Source organism: Desmodus rotundus, chromosome 5 (assembly GCF_022682495.2).
Source record: "Desmodus rotundus isolate HL8 chromosome 5, HLdesRot8A.1, whole genome shotgun sequence".
Classification (NCBI taxonomy): Eukaryota; Metazoa; Chordata; class Mammalia; order Chiroptera; family Phyllostomidae; genus Desmodus; species Desmodus rotundus.
Window position 1 is genome coordinate 155,694,492 of NC_071391.1, and position 21,177 is coordinate 155,715,668.

Consider the following 21,177-nt stretch of genomic DNA (forward strand, 5'->3'; position numbering starts at 1 on the left):
ACACATATATGACAAACCCACAGCTATCATAGTCAGTGATGAAACCTGAAAGCTTTCTCTCTAAGATCAGAAACAAGACAAAGATGCCCATTCTGGCCACTTCTATTCAACATAATACTGGAAGTCCTAGACAGAGCAACTAGGCAAGAAAAAGAAGTAAGTCTTCCAAACCAGAAAGGAAGAAGTAAGATGATTTCTGCTTGCAGATGAAATGATCTTATGAGATTGTGATAATCATTTCACAATGTGTATATATATATATAAAATCACACTTTACAATTTAAACATATATAATTTTTGTTTGTCAATTATACTTTAATAAAACTGGAGAGAAAAAAAAAAAAGATGTGGCCTGGAATTTAGCTCTAAAATAGAACGTGTGTACCCAAAAATTTATTCGATGTGAAAAACAAATATTAAAATTTATATTTGTATATCTTATCCTTTAAAATAGTCTTACATATATATTTTACATAATAATCTATTTAGACAGTAATGCATGCATATAATTTAGAAATGAACAAATATATGTATATTCTTTGGGTACCTCTAAATTCTTTTTGCTAGTGGGCTGTACAATTAAGAAGATGACACCTGTGATTAGGTGGATCATTACTTTTTTGACTTCTTTTTCCACTGATCCTAAAGCATTAAAAACATATTTCAGTCAAAGGAATTTCTTCGCTGTCCCTTGTAAACACCATGATTTTTGCCCCCTCTCTGCAATCGTACCTTTGGGTCTTCATATTTTGAAGATCCTCGCACTTCCTCTCTGTCTCTTCAAACAGTACCAACTTTTAGAGACCTATTTAAAGACTTCCTCATCCATGCTTCATTCCTTGGACACTTTGACATCGAACTCAATCAAACTGTTCTCCTTCTGGGCACTTAACCAAATATTTGTAGTCACTCATCTGACATCTGTTATGATGATGTCCTTGTCCTGAGGCGCTGTTGTGCTGTCCAGGAATCTTTGAATGTCATCCCAACTTGATTCCAAGTTCCTGAGGGCAAGATCTGTGTCTTTCATTTCCTAGAATCCCCTTCTATGGAGGTTACAGAAGTGAGCCATGATGCAATTGGTGAGGACAACAATATCTGGTTCACTGAGCTTTTGGGAACTTCAGTGAGCCAGGAGTTAGCCAGAGTCTGGCAAGCAACTTAGCAGCGTTATCCTATAGGGGTAGGTGTTTGGCGCAGATGCTGACAGAAATAATGGATTCTTGGGTAAGGTATAGGAATGTGGCAAACTAGAAAGAGCATAGATTTCATATAAAAGAACCAGGTTCCAATTCTAGCTTCACTATTCATAAAGTTTGGATCAATCTCTTAAAATTCTCTGTTTCTTTATTTGTAAAACAGAAACAGATCCAGGTATACCATAAATATTAGATGTATAAGTAAATCCTATATTTAGGATTCGATGTATGGCCGGTGTAAAAATGACCACACAGTCATAGCTCAGTAAGTCCTGGCTATTAACCAGAGGGACGCTCCGTACACTAATCATTTGTCATCTCAGGATCTTACCCAGCCTCCCTGGTTCACGTTACCTGACTAACCATGTCTACTAAATGTTCTTAAACAACTTATGGGCCTGCCACTTAGAGACTAAATTCTGCTCTCAGTTCTGCTCCAGCAGAAGCCCACCACAGGACTCTGACATATCCCCCTCAGCTCATCCACCTCCTTACCTCTCCCCCCAAGGCCACTCCATGTTCCCTGACTTTGTTGACTAAAACACTTAATGAAGAGGAAGCCTCAGATCTGTGTGTCTGCTCTTCTTTGTTTTTGTGTTTTGCTTTGCTTCATTTTTGCACTGGAATGTAGTAGAGCCTAGGTTTTCTCCAGGCCACATGGGAAGAGCAGGATTTAATTACTGCTGAAAGGCTGGTACAAAAGGTTATCCAACAACATGCGTTCTTATTTGGTACTGAACTTTGAAGCTGAGAATTATGGACCGTGGAACAAGATACAATTGTCGGCGGCTGTCCCAGAGCCGGGAATATAGAATTTAGAGGAAACTGGGTTAGAGCTGATGGGACCTCTCAGGGAGGTCAGAAAGAAACCAACTAGCCATCCATAAAGCTGCCGTAGCAGTTATTTGAAGGAAAAGGCCAAGGCTTCTCTTCCATGTTTCTAAAAACTTCAAATAAAAATAGACCATTCTACATTGACATAGATATGAAGTGGGCAGCAATTGAGGGCATCAGACTCAGAAATGACACTGAGGTAACCTATCATTGTTCTGAGGAAAACTGGTAGCCACAGCTCTGGCTGTGCAGATGGTGAACAAGGAGGTAATTCCTCTCCTACACTTATCTAAAGCCCAGGAGAAATGGGATGCCCAGGGAGTTGAGGAAGGGGAGCAAGTTATGACCGCACTGTTACCAATGCAGGGAGAAGGTGGGAGCCAGGGATCCAACATTCCTTCAGTTTTACCTGAATAGGCAGAGCGGAGACGTCCGGTGACACTGGAGAACTGTACCTCTCATCTTCCTTTGCTGACTGCCAGCCTGCGTGGTGCTTTGTGAAATGGCATCTGTTGGCCTAGGCTGAGTGTTGGTAAAATTGGAAAGTGAGAATGCAGGTCCTCCTTTCTGCCAAAACTTGGGTGAGTATTGTTATCCAATCCTCTTCTCTCACCAGGCATCCAGTCTGTCTGATAACCTTGTACATCTATCTGTATTGACTATGAGGCAAGCTCTTCATTGTCTAACATACCTTAAGTCATCAAAGTTTCATGTCTCTAGTGCATAGAATGGTAAATCAAGGTAGGTGGAGAAGAGCGAATAAGTTCTGTCTTTGAGAAGCATCGCCAAGGTCAATTGGCCAGCAGCAGGGCTCAGCTAGAAGTCATAGGGTCTATCTAGTTCAACTGCTTGTCACCTATATCCACTACAGTGCTGTAACCAGGACTATTGGGCTTGCCCCAGGTTCTTAGTCTAGTTCACAGGTACGTTCCATGGCAGGAATCCTACTCTCCCTAAAGTAGCTCACAGCATCTTTGGACAGGTGTGACTATCACAAAGATTTCTCTGCAGGTAGATAGGAAAGTTTGCAAATCTATTGCTGCATCAGGCCCATACTAAGGGTGGTCGTTAGTATTCATCAGATTGTAACATTTTCTTGGATACTCACGTTGAACAAAAACTGTATGCATTTGGCTACAAGGATGACCTTTTCTGCCTCCTTACCCCTCCATGCTGGAAGTCTTCATTTCCTGAGTCCTGCTGCTAATATAGGACACATGTTGCAATGTTTATGCTAATTAGGCTTTGATTGGAATCTCAGAAACAAGTTAAAATGACAAGTTTTATCTAGTTGATGAATTAATTAATGAAGTCACTGTTATGCTGTTTGAAATCAGCCCTCTGATTTTCACAAGAGGCAAGAGGATTTTCTACTCAAAACCCCAGTAGATTTCATACAGGGAGGTGTGGAGGAGTTACATGTTTTCAGGTGGAAGTACCAAGGAATGAAAAGAAATCATTCTTTTGGTGAACAGGTGACTAGCAATGGTTGATTATAGGAGCAAACGCTCATTCATGTGACCGTGTGGATGAATGGGAAGGAGGTGTTGATAAAGCAGGTGAGGCAGAGAGATTAGTAGCGATGTCTGTGTCTGTGATTGTAATAAGCGGCAACCCGCCTGACTGAGCCCTGTTTGGAAATTCAGCTCTTTTGTGATGTGTAAGTGTGAATTATAGGGTTCCCAGGCAAACAGTACCAATAGAATATATATATGAATTGGCTTGCACAATTATGGAGCTTGAGGAGTCCCACTGACTGCTGTCTGGTCTGCAAGCTGGAGACCCGGGCAAGCTGGTGGTGCAACTCCAGTTTTTGCCTGAAGGCCTGAGAACCAGGTGACCTGATGAGGTAAATCAGACAGGGAAAGATAGATGTCCCAGCTCAACAGGCATGTAGGAAGCAAAGAAAGTGGATTTCTTCTTTCTTCACCTTTTGTTTTATTCAGATCCCCAAGGGATTGAATGGTGCCTGCCCACACTGGGACGGATGATCTGTTTTAAGCAGTCCAGGGATTGGAATGGGAAGTTCATCTGAAACACCCTCACAGACACACCCAGAAAGAATGCTCCGCCTGGGAAGCTGTGGGCCCAAGCGAGTTGACACATAAAATTACCATCCCACAGTGGGTCTTGGATAGCACGCTGGGAGGGTCAGTGATTTTGCACAATGGGTCAGGATTCTGAAAGAAGCCCACTTTCAAAAAATGTAAAAAACATTTGGCTAGGGAAGAACATATATATTCTCAACAAAGTAAACACGTAATTGCCTAGCTGTCCGGGGAATTAGGCCATTCACGTGAACCCTTTGGCCATCTGAGACTACATCATGAGCTCGTCTATGGGGAACAATGGGAACACTGACTCGCAGAGTAACCTACTTGGTTTAATAGCCTCAAATTGTAGAGCACCCTAAAGAGGGCAAGGGGCTTCCCCAAATCACATAGGCTACTCATGGTGAAATGAGACCAAACACATATTTCCGCATCTAGTTTTGGCTCTCTCTGCTATTTTGATTAGATGACACAATGCATTCTAATGTTGTCAGATAAAATAACAATTTAAAGATATCGAAGTCAAAAGACAAGACATAGAATTGCCAGAGGCCACCAACAACTTGTTGACAGAGACAGACAGCCCAGACGCCCACCAACGCCAACCATGAGCGAACTCAGACTCTGCCTCTGTCGACTTTTCTAGTCTCTGAGTTGCTGCATGGGTTTTAAAATAAGTGTCCTCAATACGTGACAGTTGTTCACATGTTTACAAGTTGTGCATTCCCCTCTGGCTAGTCGGGCTGCAGAAATGCACTTCTGGTATCAATGACTATGATTCAGATAGACTTCGTATAATCAGTAATTTCTGATGTTGCAAACCCTGAGATTACAAAAGTCTTTAAAAGATTCATTAATGTTCTCTCTTTTCAGGGAACATCACCAGAGTTTAATACAGTTTAATTCTTATAAGTGTATAATTTGGATTTCAGATATGCATGTCATGATACTTGGTGCTGATTAAAATACAAAGATGAGTAACTTTGGACTTTGCATTCCATGGATGGACTGTGCATTTATGGGAAGAGATGTATTTTTTTTTTAAAGTAAATTTGATACAAAGCATCATGAACCCTGTCCTCCAGGACAGGCACATACAGTAGGCCGTGGGCGTTTCTGATCAGGAACAATTTAATGAGCAAGGGGTGTGTGATAAGCTTCATGAAACAAAAAGTATTTACGGAAAGCTGAAAAAATTAGTGACATTTTTTGATTGATTGGAGAAGAGAGAGTGGTAGCCATTCTAAACCAGAGGACCAGCATGAAGAGGGATTTTGTACGAGAAAAAGAAAGACATGCATGGGTGAAGTACGAACTAGTCAGGACAATGATATTGTTTGAGAGAGACACACGTACACACGCGGATGCACCCACTGACATTTATATATTGTCAACATAAAGAACCATCCAAACTTGTAGACTATTTTCGTGAGTTTATTTGAGCCCAACTCTCAACATATGTGGGGAAGCAAGATCTCAAATGCTCTGGAGAATAACAGTTTTACAAAACTCCCTTTTTTTTGCATTTGAAATTAAGGAGAGAACCTAAGGAAAACCACATGAACGTGGAAAGAAGCAACTCAGGGATGGGATTGCAGGATAGTTAAGCAGATTATGTGCTCTCTTGAGTGTTAATAGCCCCTTTAAGGGATTTTTTTTTTTCCGGATATTTTTTTTCCTGGTATTTCAAAGGTGTGTTGACCTAGATGCACAAGAACAATGGACAGGGCCGGCTTCAAATTTCACTAAAGAAGTTACAGGCCTGGGGGGCAGGGCACCCCATGAGCTTCCCAGTTAGAAATGCATCATTAGATCACCCCATGAGATTACTTTCCACAGAACCTTTCTTTTTAATCCACAATAATCTGGAGTTAAGTTTATAATCTACTTCAATTGCCAAGATATATATATATACACACACACATACACAGGTCATATACAGACACTTTGTTTGTGGAAGGAGCAATTATTTGATTTATAATTGAGAATGTGCTCAGCATGTCTCCCCGCTTGTCCTAAAAGGACACAGTTGCAGCCTATGACTGCAACACAGTGGTGGGAAATGTAAGAAAGGCTCATATTGCTTCTGCTACATGCGCTCAGGTAACCGTGCCATCTTCATTATATTAAAGGAATAGATACGTTTAGCATGAACCTGTAACATAAATGATTGGCAATTCACTAAGTATGTAAGTGCATTTGGCAGAAAACATTTATTCTCTGGCCTCAAACTGCAACAGAGTCTTTATGATTCACACCAGACTTGGAACCTATCCAGAAACACTTAGTTAAGTTAATGAGAAATTACCTATATCTATTTTCAGTAACTTTAGTCGTGTTACCCAGTGGAAGTCACTTTTTTTCTTTTGAGACCCTATTTGATCCAAACCCAGCTCAGAGACACATTTTTTCTAATTGGTAAGAATAGAACATGATTGATTCAAGCAATTCTTTTTGAGAACTCTACATAATGCACATTTGCTATATTTACTCTAAGTTGGGGTTATATACTTTGCTAATAGGTGTCAGATTTTGTGTACTTATTGACATCATCTCATATTTACTCCCTACGTAGTTTACTTGGAACACTTTGTCCATGTACCATGAATGGTAACTCAGAAGAGATTGGCTAAGTGTGATACTACGCTAAGAGGATAATCCTACGATTAGTGTCCAGCGGCCCCTCATTGCTACAGGGTAAAAGCTTTATACGCCCTCTCACACTCTCTTCTGAGTGGGTCAGTAACTGTATCACATTCAGCTACATTTTTTGGCTCCAGGTAGTGAGGGGTTTGCTTTCCAGGTCAGCCTTCAATGTGACTGACATACAACGATAGCAATATTCCATTCATTATTTATATATTCTTCTCATACCATTGAGAAAAAAACAGAATGATATAATATGAACATATAATGTCCATTTTGTAATAGTAATCATTCACCACAAAACAGTCTTTTCATATTTGTAAGAAATAAATGCTAACTATAAAGATGACATCTTATATTTGCTTTCCCTACTTCACTCTATCCTGTAATATCAGAAAGTATCTATACAAAAAAACTGAAATTAAATCCTAAATTTTTTCACTCTCAGCTGAAGAGCAACTCTAAATTTAAGTAATTAAAAAATATTATGATTTGTTATAAGAATAGGTACTATTGTGTTTTTATCACTATCTATAACATCAGAAAAAGACTTTAATCCTTGAAAGCCCTTTACTAACACCCCGGTATCCGGGAAGAGACTGTTTCATTTGATAAAGACAAAAGGAAAGTGGAAGAATGGCCAGGGTCACTTGTTGAGGGGCAAGGTAAAAGCTTCAAGTAGCACCGACCGAATCCTGAATCTGCCATTTGCCACTCCTTGAACTCTGTCAAAGGTTTCGGCATGTCAGGTATCAGGCAGACCCCATGCGGTTCATGTAGAGTCGCTCAAGGCCTAGACTTCCTTCGTTGCTTTTCCAGCCTGGAGCCTGAGGGCTACAGGAAGAGGCCAGCGGATGGTAGTTAACACATGCTACTCAGCACAGGTGTCACTGGGTCGACTAGGCAGTAGGACCCCGGCACCCACATCCCAGTTAGTGAGGGGATTGTCTCTGCCAGGTCCCTAGGAGTAGCATGGAGCAGGGAAGGCTTACACTAACAATGGAGACCTTTGACTCAAGATCTGGCAAAAGACCTTATTCCGTATCGCATTCCCTTCCACTCATTCTCCATATTATTCTACCCTGCGTCTGGGTCCACAGTCACATTTCCACTTTCAGTCTAGTGCAGTAAGGCAGGGAGGATTTTGTAATCATTAGGAAGAAAATTTGAGTTAAGCTTTTATTCTATTTTTCCTTTGCTCTTAAAACCAAAATTCTATGCAATTTGTCAATTGCAAAGACAAAGGCAACTAATCCTTCTAACAGAAATCATCAGGATTTCTTAAGCATAAAAATGAATAAGAGAGGGGAAAAAAAGGATTTCTGCATGAAAGTTAATTTTATGATATTGCAGCATAAATTGTGACCTGGCAGTTCCTTCTGCAGTTTAATAGAACTGGCAGCAGGCACCAGGACTTAAGCAGACACTGTATAATGAGAAGCAAAGACAAATCGGTGTGAAGGACAGGGAGAAGGGCATTACTGCTTCCCTCCTGGAAGATTAAAAATAGTCAAATATTGCAACCAGAATTTATCTAAAGGGAGATACTATCACAGAAACAGGAAAAAAAAGAGAGAGATTTTAGAGACCGTCAGAGCCCAGTGTCTGATGAGCAGAGCCAGAGAACCTGCTACTGACATTTGAAAAAGTCTGGGAGGGTTGACCGTGCTCCTGAAGACCTGGTGGCAGATAATTTTTGACGTTATGATTCTGAAATGGGACAATTTTTCTAGAGCACAATTAAAGTAAAATGAGAATGTTACTCCTTGTACTAAATCAATGAAAGTATTAATTGTTAGAAGACAAGAGCCAGCCTGTGCAGTCAACCAGGCAGGCGACTTCCTCAACACGCACCGTCCAAAGGAGCCCCAGCACGTGGGGCCTGCTCTGAGCTCTGCCCCACAGGAGCTGTATCGGAGCAATTTCCAAAATTACACAGGGCATGCGGCTTCTAATCTCCTAGCAGAACAGCCGTATTATCCTGAGGACTCACAATAACAGGAATTATATGCAATTTTCTGATAATGACTCTATTAATGTGAGTCACTGCTGACAATACAATTTGTTAAATATCGCTGGATTCCGAAATCTTACTCTTTGTCTCTATGACATCCATCTTTCCCACCACGGCCATCACCACGATGCTCGCCGTTGTCATCATCTCCGTCATCATCATTGTCGTCGTCATCGTCAGAACAGCTATAGATGCGTTTGCGTTCAACAATATTACTTTTTCTTAATTTCATTAACATTTCAAAAGGAATAAAAAAAGCATGTCTATCTATTCAAGTATCAGTTTTGTAGTCAATGTGTTTGATTCCTTCTTTGGGAAACTAGGACCCCGAATTAATTAAATTTGGATCAAATTTTGCTTCACTTTAAATTGTCTTTTATATCAAGGGAAACTGTCTTGGCAATCAGGCACTTCAGATGAGCCCCTGTGAGTACCCATTACTGTGCACTCTGACACACCTGGGTGCAGAGCAGAACCTGCACAGCGCATGGCCCAATTGACTAATTGGGAGCAGCGACTGCACCTACTGGTTTGAACCTGAATTAATTACCTGAAACAGATTAAATTGTCTTTGAGCTCTTCAAGGGAGGGACACCAAAGGCAGACTTGAATGAGGAAAGGACTATTAAACTTTCTTTTTAATCACTAAGGTCAGATTTTCTTTGTAGCAGATTCTTAGAAAGTCTTCAAAGGTTGGGAGAAAGTAACAAAACAGTCTGACCTTCCTTCCCAAATGCAGGGTCCGGCGGAAGTTAAGGCCCGCTGGAGTGTGGTCGGTAGGGTAATAATAGGGGTGTAATAATTCATAGTTGTAATTTGAACATTTCACCTGAAATGTCATACGGGGTACTTGAGTGATATTGGTATGTTACAGAATTATATGCTTATGGTTTTGTAATAAAAGGTTTTGTAATAAAAAGGGGCGTTATTTGTGCTGGACCCTGTATGTCATCTGTAATTTATGTAACAGATACGTAATTTCTTCAGTGCTAGCTAAAAAAAGGGGTGGGGGCTGAAAGGCATAGGTTCAAGGTGAAGCAGGGTAAAGGTGGTGAAGGTAAGGGGGCCAAAGGCTGGGGTGGCAAGTGCAGGGGTGGTGAAAGCCAGGGTGGCAAGTGTGCAAGTGGCCAGAGTCCAGATGGCCTGAGAGCAAAGAGCACCAAGCATCTGCCAAGACTGGAGTCCTTTGTCCGGAGGATTTATATAGTTGACAGAATGGGGGAGGGTGAAGAAGTTACAATTGATTGAGAGGTAAAGGTGGTGCTAGCTTCCCAGGAAGTGGGGCGTGAATACCTATAGGTATTAATGGGCTTCTTCCTTCAGGCAGTATAGGCCCCCTGGGCCTTTCAGATTTGGGGATGAAAGCACAGTTTCTTTCTTTGTTTCTTTCTCTCTTTTTTTAAAACTTGTATTGTTATTCAATTACAGTTGTATGCCTTTTCTCCCCATCCCTCCACCCCACCCCAGCCAAACCCACCTCCCTCCTCCACCTCCACCCTCCCCTTTGATTTTGTCCATGTGTCCTTTATAGTAGTTCCTGTAATCCCCTCTCCTCACTGTTCCCTCCCCTCTCCCCTCTGACTATTGTTAGATTGTTCTTAATTTCAATGTCTCTGGTTATATTTTGTTTGCTTTTTTCTTCTGTTGATTATGTTCCAGTTAAAGGTGAGATCAAATAGGCCAGAGGGTGAGGGAAAGCACAGTTTCAAAGCCTTCCTTTCCCAGATGATGGAAAAGGCACACAGAATTTCAAGGCCTGCTGAGTCGGTGGGTGGGACTTGCATCCCTCCTCCTCCCTGCCATGGTTTGTTATCTATCCTATGGAACAAAGTGACCTCCTGAGAGCTGTATTCTCTCGTTACTATGGAAGCCAACACCAGCTCCTGGTCCTTGTGATATTCCTGGATTATTCCACTTGTTTCCCAAGTGGCCACACTACCATTACTTCTTCTTCTTTCCAGTTTGAGGTGAAGGATAAACCAAATTAGCCCACCCAAAAGCATTTTCACCTCATTATTATGTTGCTCCAGAAAACCCCCTAGCTCTTGTTGCCTAGTGAGTACAATCCCAACCTCCTTCCCCTGCTTCTAGGGCTTGTGGAAGCTGGATTCACACAGTTCAGTAGATCTTGGATCAGGCTGATGTGGACGTGCTCCCTTTGCTCAGATGAGACCAGGCCCTTCTTGTCTCTCCTGACATTTTTGATCACTTATCTCTCTTCTCCCACATCCACCATATAAAATACACACAGAGACAGAATGTTCCATTCCTATCTTTTCTACCTGAAGCATTAGATTCTTTGGAGAGATAAAAGGAGGAACAAGAGAAGATTATCAAGTAGATAAATCATTCCTTTCTTCCTTAGGAGTTTGCTTCTTTTTAATTCTAAACCACCAGATTGCCTTTGTGATATGTGAATGAACATGAATGAGTGTTGGCTCCTCACAGAAATATATCTGGGAACTTGAGTTCTAAATTGTCTTTAATTTTTTTTCTTTGAGAATCAGTTTGAGAAATGGCCCTCTAAGGACTATCTCTGGATATTTTGTACAACTTCTATCGAAGATTGATATTCTTCATTAACATTCATACTTTTTAAGGAAAAGTATGAATAAGTACATTCCTTAATTTGTAGAAAAATGTCTTTTAAAGATGCTTTTATTACTTAGTATATTTAATTTGCTTTTTGTTTTGATGGCCAGAAAGTTTAGCTCAAATTTTATTTTCATTTTCAGTAGCTTCTAAGCCACAGTTTTAAAATGTTATCTCCAAAACCCACGCCATTTCGTTCATTACTCAGCTCTCACTATTAGGCCTTCGTTTAAACATTTTGCATTGTGTATTCACCCTTGTAATCCACCTGAAGTTGTTTCTCAAAGTCTCTATGAGGAATCTAAATGACAAATGCGTCCCCGTGCAGATGCTTGTTTGTTTGTTTGTTTATTTATTTGACTTCAGGTCAATATTGCCCTTGTTATTTCTCTGGAAAAAACCAGCAGAGGCTCAATGAAAAACAATTAAACAACAAGGGATTCATTGCAGTAAGAAGCACTCTGGTTCCCAAGCCCTCCCACCTCCCAGGGACTTCCCTCCTTGTGGGAGTCCCTCCTGTCTCCTTTTCCTGGATCTTTTCCGTTCATACACAAACATGCCCTTATCTCCTTAAAAAAACAAACAAACAAACAAAACCCCAGACACAGGAAGCACTTCAGCTAGACTTAGCCCCTGTCTCGCTACTGCCAGTTTCTCTCTGTTCACGTTCACGGTCACGTTGGCTTTTATTGCATCATGTGGGTCATGCTCTTCTTCACAGGACTATCAGCCCCTCTAATCTGGCTTCACTGAAACAGTTCTTGTGTGGTCGTTAGTGACTTCCATGTCAGAACTCTTCCCTATCTGTACTTGAAAGATTCACCTATCTTAGCTCTTTTGACAAAAGTCTCTTCTGGTTTTTCCATTACCTCACTAACCACTCTGGGGGGCTTCTTTTGCTGGCTCCTCCTTCGCTGTCTCTAAATGTTGGGTGTCTTAGATTTTAGTCCTAGATAAGTCTTCATTCTCTATATTCTTTCTTAGATCATTTAAATAATTGTTATGTATGTATTTACCATTTATGCTGATAAATTTCAAATCTATAACTTTATCTCGGATTGCAAGTTTGAGCTTCTAACATAATACTATGTTGAAGCATCTTTTTGATCACTGCCTCTTGGTTCTGTCGTAGATATTTCAAATTCAGCACCCAGCTCTGTGCTAGCTAATCAATTACATTATTCTATGTAGTCTTCTCAAAATTCCTCAGATAGAATAATATAGTTCATATTTTATAGATGCAAAAATTGAGAGTTTGAGCAACAGGAATGCTTATCCACAGCTGGTGAGATTATAAAATAAGTTTAACTTATTAAAAAGTTAAACATACATTTACCACATGACCAAGCCATTCCACTCCCAGGAATTTACCCCCAAAACTGAGAAATCTATGCAAACAAACTGTATATAAATAGTTGTAAAATCTTTATTCGTAACAACACCAACCTGGAAACAACCCGAATGTCTGTCAGGAGGTTAGTGGGTAAGTCAAATATTGTATTTGTAAAACAAAATACTACTCAAGAATAAAATGGACAGAAATATTGATACACAATAACATTGATGAATCTCAAAAATCAGCATTCAATGCTAATTGAAGGTGCATAATGCAAAAAATACATACTGTAAGATTCTATTTATTACAAATTCTAGAAAATACAAATGAATCCATAGTTATGGAAAGTAGATCAGTTGTTGCTCAGAGCCAGGGGTGGAGGAGGGGATGGATTGAAAAGAAGCGTAAGGAAATTTGGGTGGCAGATGGTAATGTTCTGTGTATTGGTTGTGGCATTGGTTTCATTGGGTATATAATTCACTGGTTTTATGGGTGTATATATCTGTCAAAACTCATCAAAATTTAAACTTGTAATGGGTGCAGTCTACTCTACATACATCATATGTCAATAAAGTTGTTTAAAAGAAACCCTAAAGCTTTGAGAGTCTGAATAAGTTGATTAAAGTTTCATAGCTTCATAACAGATTTAGCATCACAAAACTCACACACTTAGCTACTCTGGATTACTGCCTGGAAATTATTTATTATTATATGATATAACAATCATTGTTCTCAAACTTTTTCTTGAATGTTTGACACAAGAAAATACAAATTTACTGTAAATTTAGTCAAAGCAATGTGGACATAAATTAGATTCATATCCTGGGGCAACGTATAGATGCTAAATGCATGTTAGGTGCATGGGCGAGTGTCATATACATGAGCTAATTGATTACTAATCCACATTCTTGACTAATATATTGAGGCATAATTAATTATTTATTCCCAATGTTGTCACAATAATCTCTCTTATTCTATATGCAACCTCTATGAAGCATTGATCTAATTTCCCTTCTCTTGACTCTGGGTGGACTTGTGACCGTTTCAACCAAAAGAATACAGTAGAAATGACGCTATGTGACTTCCGAGGCTTCATTGTAAAAGGTGATGCAGCTTCTGCCTTGTCTCCTAGAATAGTTCACACTTGGGTTTTCAACCTGCCAGGGAAGAAGTCCATCAGCAATGAGGCTGCTGGGCTGTAAGGAAGGCAAGCCACATGGAGAGGCTGTATGTAGACCATACTGGTTGGCATTCCAGTTATTCAAGTCATCCCAGACAAGGCATAGGCTGTAGAAGTAGATAACCCTTCTGATGACTCTTGTCCTCAGCTATTGTGTCTTCCCATCAGAGGCCATAGATATCATGGGGCAGAGATCAATCATTCTTGTTGAGCTCTGCCCTGATTCCTTATATAATCTGTAACCATGAAAAATAAGTATTTTAAGCTGCTAAGTTAATGAGGATAAACTTAGAGCTTAAATTTAATACCACAAGTGGGAATCTGTTGTTATAAAACCTTAAAACACTATGGTATTGACTGTGGAACTTGGCACCTGGTATTAGCTGAAAGGTCCTTTAATGTTAATTATGTAAATTAGCATATTGGTTAAATCAAAAAGGAAGTTGAGACTCTTCATAAACTCTAGAAGGACTTCAGAAAGGTTGGAAGTCAAGGACACTGAAGAAATTGTTATTGGAGGATTTATTGTAAGTAAAAGGACCCTTGTTATGTAGAGGCAGAAATTTAGCAAAAGTATCATCTGCATTGATATGAAAAATACAATATTTACCTGTATCACCTGATGGATTTGGCTAAGAAAAGTTTCAGGCAGCTTTTGGAAATACCTACTGATTTCTTGTAGCTATGTAGACGAAGATACAGAGAGGGGAGAGAGAGAGGTGAACAAAAGAAAACTCTTTATATTTTCAAGCAAAGTTTAGAGAAAATACAAAGGAGCCAGGACTTTCTGGGTTCAAAAACAAAACTATTTTCACCCCATCTTTCTCAGCAAAAGATTTTAAAGTAGGTTATTTTTTAAGATCACAGCAGTATTGAGTAGAAGGTATAGATGTGCCCCACGTGCCTTATCCTCCCTTGTATCTGTAGCCTCCTGCATTACCAGCATTCACCAGCCCAAGGGCACATTTGTTACCATTGATGAGCCTACATTGATTTATTCTTGTCACCCTGAGTCCATAGTTTACATTAGGGTTCACTCTTGGTGCTTTACATTTTATAGATTTGGACAAATGTGTAATGAATTGTATCTATCACTACTGTATCAGACACAGTAGTTTTCCAATTTGTTACGCATTTTTACTTGTTATTAACATAGAGTGGTGAATTCCCAGCTTCTTGCATGCCAGACTGAAAACAGGAAGTTCCTAGCATCCATACGTTGTTGTTTTCAAAGTCAGAAAGGAATTCATGGAAAAGTAAACCCCAGGGTGCTATCAGAAATATGTCTTAGAATAAAGGTGAAGCAAACCTGTGATTATAAAACCCTCTTGTTAAAAGCTCAGAATGTTTAGCCCTGGCCCATGTGGCTAAGTTGGCTGGAGTATCACGCTGTGAACCGTGTTACAAATGTGCCAGAGATAAAGGTGGGAAGAGCTGGATGATCTGATCCAAGTGCCTTTATTTCATGCTGTGCTTATAGGCGGGCTGAGTCTGGGCAGACTGGAGCCACCAGGGGTTGGGGGGAGGCACGAAGGGGGTTTTTAAAAGAAAAAGCACAGTGTTTGTAGGGGGATAGGGGACAGGTTAGTCTCTTGTTCTGAGCAGGTGCTTCAGGGTTTCAGGATGTGAGCTGGGACAATGGGTCAGGTAAAGGGCCAGGTTGTTCCCAAGTATAGGAGGGTCAGTCTGAACACCAGTTATTGTGGCTGGAGCCAGATGTCTATTGTGAGCAGTGGGAGAGAAGTATTGATTAAGCTGCAGGCTACCAAGCGAGTTGGGTAACTGAATCACGGACAGTCCAACGGGTTGGAAAACTGGCCTGACTGGGTCATGTGCAGTCGGCTGGGCTGGGAATTTGGCCTGACCCTTCCAAACCAAAAGGTCGTAGGTTCGATTCCTGGTTAGGGCACATGTCTGGTTTGCAGGTTCAGTCCCTGGTCAGGGCGTGTATGAGAGGCAAACAATTGATGTTTCTCTCTCACATAGATATTGCTCTCACTATCTCTCTCTCTTTTTTCCCCTCTCTCTAAAATCAATTAGCTTGTCCTCAGGTGAGGATTAAAATAAAACAAACCCTCAGAAAAGTTTGGGAAAATGCTTTATGAGCCCTTTCAATAAAATAAGTGGACTTCTGAGGATCTTTAGGACTCTCCTTGCTTACCCTCTCTCTGAATAATAGACATCTGAAGAACCATAGAGGCTTTATACTACAGCTCACAGAAGCCCAAGGGAAGATAAGGACTTACCTTTAAGAGAATTGGGGATATGAGTTTAATTCAGTGGGGTAGACTATAAACTGATACACAAAAAATCCACAATGGTGTTAAGGGTACTCTTATTACTTTGGACTAAAAAAGACAAGACAGTGCAAGGTGAAAGAGGAGACTTTGGGTACCGCCCCTCTCTACTTTTCACAGGTGGGAGGAGGGCAGAAAAGTCTACATAGGCTATTTTTTATGAAAAAAAGAAATGACCTAGAAGATAAAACCAAGAGTCCTCAGAGGAAAAAACAAAACAAAACAAGAATCCAAGATGTAGAACTAAGAGTCAGAGCAATTACTTCTTGGAAGTACAACTGTACTTTAATCAAGGAAGTGGACACTGGGTGCCCAGCTGAATTTTAGAATTGTTTAGCAAAAGCGATTGCTGTGTACATTTGTAGAGTGTCTATAGTAATAACTCTGCCATCATAGTTTTTGGTATGAATGTGTAGGATAATTATCTTTTTTAGCTAAAAAATTTTCAAATCAAGAAATACAGTACTAAAGTTACTGTATCCGTATCTGACATGCCTCATTGTATCTAGACCTTATTTAAGTAACAAGATTTTTGAATTCGGAATAGGATGAGACTTTGGGGTCTTAGAGGAAGGGTATCAAAGACAAACAAAACCATACATTTGTTAAAGTGGTAAAGACAAATTTTTGTTCAGCCACTGTTGACGTTAGTCCCATGGTGCAGAGATGACTGGGTGTTTTAAAGGTACAAGGAGGGAGTAGGGAGAGAGAGAAAGGAGCAGCAAGTAAAAACTTACAAAGGGTTGGGCAGTGTAAATGTGATTAGGAGCTATGCCTGCTAAACTGGCAGTTTTTAGAGTTAGGACTTTATCCTCCCATAGAGACTGGGAGGACAATCACTTGTCCTCCCTGGTGATTACATTTCAAAGGAGTGGCTTTCAGGTGTAGAGAAAGACAGTCTTCTGAGTTATAAGAGATACATATGCATCTCAAAGGAAGAGAGGAAGGACTCACAATTGCAAGGCCTTTAAAGCAAAAACTCTAAGAAAGAGGGGCCTGTTTTCAGGTGTTGTCTGGGACAAAGAGTGAATTCCCCATTCAGCCTTCACCTTTCTCAGGGGGCATTTTAGTGGGGGCCTGGGGTTATGGAGGGACTCAGCCTCATGCTGCTAGAAGCCAGGCGGGAGTTTGGCTTTTTCTTGGGGCAGAGTTGAATAGAGCCGTGCTGTGCCAAGACTTCTACCATTCTCGGACAGCGAGTGTATTGTGTATGTGAGAGAAATATAAATAATTTATGGCCAGAGTTCACACTGGCAGTTTTAAAACATAGCCTGCTAATTCTCGGTTACTCTTACTATCAAGTTACTCTCCTCTTGAATCTGGGAGGAGCGTGACTAATAGAATATGGCAGAAGTGGTGCTACGGATTCTCAAGCCCAGGTCAGAGAAGTCTTTGTTCAATGGACTAGTCAACCTTAGAGATCTAATCTTCCACATTAGAAGAACGCGGACAAAAAATTTCCAGAACGACTGAAGATTGACTGGATTAGAGATGTAGGACTATTGCTACTACCACTAAGGGCCCAGCTGAGGTACAGGTCACTGAACTAATATTGTGATAATGAGTGAAAGCTGATTGAAAAAATGAATTAATGAATGGGTCTCTTCATAGTAGATACTGTATCTGAATTGGAACAACATTAGAATAAAAATAAATTTAAATAATGAATGATCAATTCCTGAATAGCCTATTTAAAACATGACAAGATAATGAATCTCAAGAATATTAAGTGATGTAATTAATGGTCATGTGAGGGACTCTGAAGCTATTTAAATTTTATTTCTTCTGAAAAGGAAAAAGGCCAGTTGCTACGGACAGAATAGAATGGTTTTGATTCACGATCATCATTACCGTTCTATAAGTATTTGTTGTGCGAGTGAATAACTCACTTCAATTGAACAAGGCTTGTGTGCCAAGCCTTGTGAAGAGACCATTTTCATGCATCATACACCTAAATAGTAGGTATTATTTAAAAGCCCACTATACAAATGAGAAAATGAATTAACTTGCCCAAGAAAAAGAACTGGAGTTTAAATAGGTTTTAATATGTCTTACTGTGACTTTTAAAAAGTGTTTTCTTTCAAAACACTTCACATTCTGTTTTTAAAATATAAGTTATTTTAACAATTAATAATATTAACTTTGGAAACTTACATCTTAAGAAGACAGTTAATTAAACTTTCCTAGATAGTTGCGCCGCTCTCTCCATCAACACTTCCATGTCATCGTCCAGATGTCACCTTCCCCGTGGGATCCTCCTTGGCCACCGGTTTTAGCCATATCCCTCATGCTGGGCATTCCTGGGCTCCCTTAGCTGGATCTAATTTTTCTCATAGCACTGTGTATTATATATATACATATATATATATATATATAAAATATGCTGCGTATTTTATTTTAACATACTATATATTTTATTTTATTATTTTTTAAATCCTAACCTAAGGATATATTTTACCCGATTTTAGAGAGAGGAAGGGAGAGAGAAAGTAACACCCATCAGTCGCCTCCTGCACGCACCCTGACAGATGGAACCAGCAACCTCCCAGTACATGGGACAACGCTCCAACCAATTGAGCCACCTGACCAGGGCAATATTGTATGTTTTAGGTGTGTTTACTGTGCCTCCCAGATCCAGACGTAAAGTTTCCAAAGTCAAGTGTTTTTACCTTATTTTGTTCACTGATCTGTGCCTAGACCTTTTAGAAAAGTAGCTGAGACATAGCCGGTGCTCAGTACACGTTTGCTGAAAGGGCGACTGTGCCCGTGTAACCCCTGGGCTGCGTCCAGCGTGGTACAGCGCCCCTGCCTGCAGGGGGTGCGCCCTGCAGCAGGTGGAAAATAATTAGAGGAGATCACGCCCTGTGTTTCACCAGGTTGGTGTAGCTCAGCCGGCTCATTCTCCCTTTTTTAGGGACCAGAAGCTGTGTTCTTCATCCCCTGACCCTTGCCTAGCTTTTCTCCAATGTTCCTATTCACTCGGTCCAGCTTTGCACTCTTATCTCCTCCATGCATATTTTTTAAATGGGTTAAATAAGTAATTTGAAAGAAAAATCTTCCCATGAAGACAAAGCATAGAACGGGGGTATTTCTCAGTGTTTTTCTTTTCTGCACTTCCGCGAGCCCTTCATTTACCCGGTATCACCTAGCACTGCTTGCATCCGCACTTACCAGAGCCATTCCTTGTCCTGTGGGCACTCAGCTGCCTGGGGGTTTCGTCAGTCTTCAGTGGGCCTGTTTACTCCAGGGGGCCTCTGTCTGTCCCACCCCCAAACACACTTGCACTATTACAGTAATGCTCAGTGAGGGGCACTATTTTGAACTCTCAGTGCTCACCCTCAAACAGCAGTAAACAATGTAAATAACTCGGACAAGTAGATATGTCTGCTTTACTCCAAATTTACAAATACCTATTTCCTTTTGGAACTAACTGCTAACACAAACATTTGAGAGTCTGTCAGGTTAGTACAAGAGCGTGTCCACTTGGGAAGGTAAAATTGGAGGTGGAGATCAGTTCGACTGAGGATGTTTAAAGAACAACAAGAAAAGCTTTCAGTATAAATTATGACCTCAATTTCTGCAAGGCCTTCAGAAATACAAAAGCTGATAGGAGTATAAGGTGTTCTGTTAGCCAACCAGAATATACCAGACACAAGGTGGATGCAATCCCCCTCCGCCTTTTTCTCTCTCTCATTCACACACACCACCCCTTCACAAAGGAAAAGACAGTATATCTGTAACATACAACTACAAGATCACAGAAGACACTGTTTCTTTATTCTTTAGAATTAAAAAAAAAAAAACCCTAACAACTAAGCCACTGTAACTGGTAAAGAGAATGCAGAAATGTCCAAAGAAATAGGTAACTCAGATCCCGGAGAGTTCTTTGGGATGGGGGCATATTTTCACATTATGGTACTTTATTTTAATTTAATTGTATCATACTTTATTAATGTAATTCTCTGACTATTTTAGTTATCGTTTATCTTACATTATCCAACTTGGATTCTAATTTCTCTCATTGTCATATTATTGTTTGTGTTTATGTTATGAACTCATTTATTTTTTAATAATGCATTCTAGTGTTTATTTATTATAGTTTTACGACATAAGCTTAAAGGTAGTTTTACCTTCCTTTATTTTCACATTCTTATTGGATTACCTTTTCCAAAACGAAGTGTTTTTCCTTTATCCACTTATGAAAAACAAAATAAAAACAAGCAAGTAAAAACACACACAGGATTTTAATGAGACTGTGCTCAATTTTTGAAATACTTCAAATAAAATATAGTAAATTAGAGAAATCTGTAATATACTAATAATTAATAAACCTAAACAATAAAAACACATTCCAGTGCAAAATCATTTGGTAAACTTTAACCACTATTGGCAACAAAAATTCATCTTGAAAATATACATTACTTATACAAAGTGACAAAGTTGATGTACCTTAAATCATGAATCTTCATTTTAACCTATAAAATAAAATTGCAGGTATTTCTTTTTAAAGTAGATACCTAATTATTTTAGTCTCATCTTTTTTATTTATTTAATTTTTTATTAGAATAAAACATGGAAAACCTTGAAGATAAATATTAAAAGAAAGTTTTAAATAGCACAATATATCAAATTAATATAAAAATAAGCTAAAATGCATTGGATTTTACATGGGATTAGTATATCAGGAAGTTCACAAGATACAAATTCCAAAGCAATAATCCATTAGAAAAAGAAAAGAAATTGATATTTCATTGACATTAACAATACAAATGTAAACTATATAGAAGTAATCTTAATAAGATACATGAGAATTATATAAAAGCAGCTATAAAATGGCACTACAAGTTACCAAAGACCTAAATACCAGGTCTTAAATGTAAAAGTGAGATATGCAATACCTTTGCATTTTGCCTGAAATCCTCTGTGAAAATGAAGGAGAGAATACTTAAATAATGTAATTATTATTATTAATTCTGTATTTTGGGGATTTTTAAAGAATTTATATTATTCACAGGTATGGCATTCACA